The following is a 5,030-nucleotide window of genomic DNA, read 5'->3' as shown; positions in this document are numbered from 1 at the left end:
TCCTCTTCATGCCCACCTGTGGGGAATTACACCCCCGCTTTTGCAAGGCCTCATAGATAAACCTCCTGGGGGTCGTCACGTCCTTTAAAGGCTTAGACCTGCGCGGCCTATCTGACTCAACGGCATTAACTGCTCCCCCTCCATGATTGGCGAGCGGGTTTGTTTTCACGTTGGGTCGATCCTCTTGAAACGTCAGCCATCCAGCGTCTATCAAATGTTGGACCTTGTATTTAAGGGCCAGGCATTTTTCAGTGGAGTGGCCCGAGGTTTTCCCATGGTACGCGCAAGTTGCGTCAGGGTCATACCACTTTGGGAAAGGATGTTGGTAGATCTTCTCGGGAGTTATTATAGCCATTTGGTTGGCGATGAGGGACGGCAAGAGGTCTTCGTACATCATTGGGATCAGGTGCTGAATTGTAAGAGTTCCCAGCGCGAGCTGAGAAGCTCGGATGATGTTGCGCGTATTGATGTGTACCATGAGAGGTCTACGGGGGCTTGACCCATGCGGGAACCAAATTGATGGCATGGGTATCTCCTTCCTTCCTTTTTGCCCCAGTTGCTCTGATTCTCCAAGCATTGGCACTTATGGAGGAGACGTAATCGAACTTCCCTCTTTTCAACCCTACTTCGATTCTTTCCCCGGCAAATACCAAATCCGCGAAGTTGGAAGGCATGTAGCCTACCAACATCTCATAGTAAAACACTGGCAAGGTGTTTACCATCATGGTAATCATCTCCCTCTCGACCATGGGAGGGGCCACTTGTGCTGCCAGGTCTCTCCACCGCTGTGCGTACTCTTTAAAGGTCTGACTTTCCTTCTTAACCATGTTCTGCAACTGAGTGAGATCGGGAGCCATATCGGAATTATACTGATATTGCCTCAGGAAGGCAATAATCAGATCCTTCCAAGTACGAATGCGGGAAGCTTCCAAATTAGTGTACCAAATAACCATGGCTCCAGCCAAGCTATCTTGGAAAAAGTGCATTAACAACTTTTCATCCCTAGAATGCACCCCCATCTTGCGACAATACATCTTGAGATGGTTCTTAGGACAAGTCATCCCTTTATACTTGTTGAAATCAGGTACCTTGAATTTTGGGGGGATGACGACATCCGGTACCAAGCAAAGATCCATCATGTCCGCGAATGGATAGTCACCAAAGCCTTCAATAGCTCTCAATCTCTCCTTGATGAGATTTAGTTTCCTTCTTTCTTCGGCCGCCAGGGGTAGTCCTTCTGTGGACAAGAATATTGGTTGTGCTGTGAGGTTGTGCTGAGGCAATGTGTTGGGTGTCGGCCCCTCGACGGGGATCGGGGGGTAGAAATCAACATCCCCTTGGGCATACTCTCAATGATCTTCGTGGACCTCATCGGGCTGCCGAAGAGGCTCCCCTTCAAGGATGGGGTAAAGGACGTGACCCACGTCATCATGCATGACTGGCGGCGTGTAATTAGATGGTAATCCATAAGGGTAAGCCACCTGATTGTATCCCAAATGGGGGTTGCTGCTGTGCCCCAGTGTGTTCCTTTCTCGTCCTACCGCGTTTGGGGAAGGATGGTGCGCGGAAGCTAGGAGAGTTGGGTCTGCTTCGGCAACCGAACTAACAGCGGCAGTGGTGGCCACGTTTTTCTCCATGAGTTGTCTCATTCCTAACATGGCCTCCATCATGGAAGCCATTTGCTCTTTCAAAGCCGACATGTCGGCTTTCATCTGTTCCTGTGTCTCCTCTTGATCACCCATCGTTCTAGATTTGGATCTAGTGCGATAGGGATGCCTTGGGGCGCGTTTAGTTATGGTGTTTTTCCTAAAAAACCAAATGTGAGGAGTAGGTAAAGAAAAATGAATGCATGCTAGAGATAAAATGCGGGAGTGATTTGATTCGCACTGGTCTTTGGAGTAAAAACATGGGATAAACTCATTTTATTCAGAAAGTTATAACTAGTCAAGATCTGAGTGACCGTACAAACTTCCTAGCGGTTTCTAATTATATGGGCCATTAAATCTATCATATGCTGACAATAGCCGAGAAGTTCGTGGATCTCCTCGGGGGCTGAGTAGGTGTCTGCCATCGTTTTGGCCTTGGCTAGCAATCGGGGAAGTTCTAGGCTCCCGTTCAAGGTAAGAGCAAATCGGTCCATCCACATTGTTGCCTCTTGATGTAACAAGTCGATCACCCTCCCTCTAGCCTCCTTTTCCGCATACACTTGGGCATACTCGTCCACCACTCTATGCTCATGGGTCATGGCTAGATTTAGTTCTTCTTGGTACTTGCTGATGATGGCTAACATGTTGGTCTCTGTCTCGCATAACCGCTGAGACAAGTTTCTTTTGGACCTTGAGAAAACCATCAACTCATCTTTCAAGATCAGACTGTCTACTTGTGATTGGTCCCTTTCCTCTCTCTGGAGCATAAGCTCACTGTTACTGCCCCACAGAGCCCCTCAGAACTTGTTTCGGCCGTGCTCTTCCCTACGAGCCCTCTTGGTCTCTTGTTCCAAGGCCTTGGTGGTAGCTATATTTATATCTCTTAGTTCGGCATTCTCCTTTCAGATCTTAAGAGCTGCTGATTTGAACCTTTCTTTGACTGTTTGGGCCTGCTCGAGTTCTGCCCTAAGGGCCTGCACCTCTTTGTCTTCCTTCGGTGCCTCAACTTCCTCCCTTTTAGCGGTTCTCAAACTCAGGAGCCAATCCAAACCTTGCACGTGGGCTTTCAACCACTTACGGTAGCCACCAATGGGCCCATTGTTACAGCCCCTGAGTTCTTTGTCCTTCTTTTGCACCATCTCCCATGCCTTGCAGACCTTCTAAAGTGTCTCCACGTTGGCCTTATTGAAACCTCGTGAAATGACAGGCGCGGGCTCTTCCTCTAGTGGTGCCCCTCTGATAGGGTAGCCAAGTTGCCTTATAGCAAGAACGGGATTGTAACTGATGCAACCCCTTGTCCCCATCAAGGGAACATTCGGAAATCCTCCGCACGAAATAAGAACTCTGGTTCTTCCTTCTTTCCATCGAGGGAATCAGTTGACAGATGCTCCTTCTTTGTTTGCTAAGAGTCGGTCCCAATTTTCCCCTCCTTTCTCTGTGCATGAACGGTGGCTTTCTAGCGGGCAAGCATGCCTCACCTCTTGGCGAAAAAGGTGTGAAACCAACCATACATAAAGAGCTGGAGTATAGCAAACAATCCTCGTACTGCTCTTCTCACATCTTCGGTCGAAGGTGTCATATAGGTCAGCTAGCATAGCGACAACCGGGCTTTCCTTGTGGTCATGATAGGTGAGAAAAGCATCGATCGCTGCTAGATCCACCAACCCATCCACATTTGGAAAGAGGACTCCTCCGAAGATCAACAGTGCAAGAATGTCTATGAACGGGGCCCATTCGCCTTTACCTGCCAAGATTCTTGCTTTTGCCTCTAAACATTTTCTCAGTATTCCAACCACCCCATTTTCGACTTGCTTTCTGTGGTCTAATTCCTGCGCCGAGATTTGGACTATCTTAGAAATTCTAGCTAATGAGGGATAGAACCCTGAGAAGAGGTATGGTTTCCTTCCCCCTAGAGGACATCCTAGGATCTCTTCAAATTCTTCCACCATGGGTGATAACTGGAAGTCCCCAAAGGTGAAGCACCTCAACGGCTTATCATAATACTGGGCGAGGGAGGCAATGGCCTCTGTGGAGACTTCTACCATGGCTAGGTCCCAGATTTTACCGTAAGCTTTGCGAAAAGCTTGCCGCTAGAGTTGACCCATCAACTGCCATAACTCTTTTAGACTGGTGATCCCTAGGCTCTTGACCTTGACTTGATAGAACCTCTTTTTAAGCGAAGGCGTTTGACTTGATCCCATGTTTTACTAAAGTGAAACAAAATCTAGTGCGAATCAAAACTCCGACATCTATCATAGGTGGAATGGATGAATGCATGAAGAAATGCATATGATACAGAAGCAATTTATGAATACGGGAGCCTGGGAAATTATCTCCTTCTTAGATACAACGTCTTGGGGTAGCACAGTGCCCAACGTATGTATTTAAGAAGGTGACACAGACCCTCCGTTGGTTTGCCAAAGAGAGGGGATCAAGACAGAACCCGTGCATGATGCATATGCAAAAGGCCACAATACGTGGATGTACGGAGTACGACAATATTTACAAACCAATATAAGCAAAAGGGTGCCTGACACTTATGCCTGGCAGTGTGAACAATGGCACGCAGCGTGTTGGCTCCGTTGCCCCTTATTTTAGGGACCTACATGGGAGGGAGCTAAAGGGGCTTTTTAGTGATAAATCCCAAGGTGGTCATATCTCTCTTGACGGTCTCTAGAGGTATCATCCCCTTCGAAGAACATATTGCAGCAGTAGGGACTACTAGCAACAATATGTTATCAAAGAGAAACACTCTAGATGAGGGTTCACTGTAATCAAGCAAGTCGGAGACCTAGCATGATCACAGATTCACCTCCACTCCTTATGCTCTCACGAACCCAGGTATAGGGCCCTTTTTCAACTCACTGTGTGTGCAAATAGTGTTGGTGTTTGTGTGCATCAAATGAATAAATATTTACCTCATGCATACATTTTAAAACGCACTAAAGCATCAAAGAGTTATATATACAAGAACATAAGAAAAATAAAGGGAAACCAACAAAGGAGAAAGTCATGATAAAACATTGCACAAGATTAAATGGCCTAACTCTCTAAAAACAGTCCCCAGTGGAGTCGCCAACGTCGCAACCTACCCTTCGGCGAGAGGGCGACGCGTGACTCGCGGGTGCGTCTTCCAAGAAAGGAATACGCGCGGAGTCGCCACTGACGTTTATTTGAGGAAAACATCAGAAAAACCGAAAAGAGACGTGGTCTACGAACTTTAAGTGTGAGGTTCGGGAGTTGTATTTATGCACGGGGAAGGTATTAGCACCCCACACGTCCGTCGCAAGAGACGGCAGACTTTAATCAAATGTGCAAATATGACTTCAATTTATGTTATTTTCCCTTTTTTTAGCCCACTTTAAGTTCTCAAACAATGGAGTC

The sequence above is a fragment of the Glycine max genome, unplaced genomic scaffold (genome assembly GCF_000004515.6).
Source record: "Glycine max cultivar Williams 82 unplaced genomic scaffold, Glycine_max_v4.0 scaffold_25, whole genome shotgun sequence".
In the NCBI taxonomy this organism is placed as follows: Eukaryota; Viridiplantae; Streptophyta; class Magnoliopsida; order Fabales; family Fabaceae; genus Glycine; species Glycine max.
The sequence above is the reverse complement of the archived record's forward strand: the minus strand, read 5'-3'. Positions refer to the sequence as shown.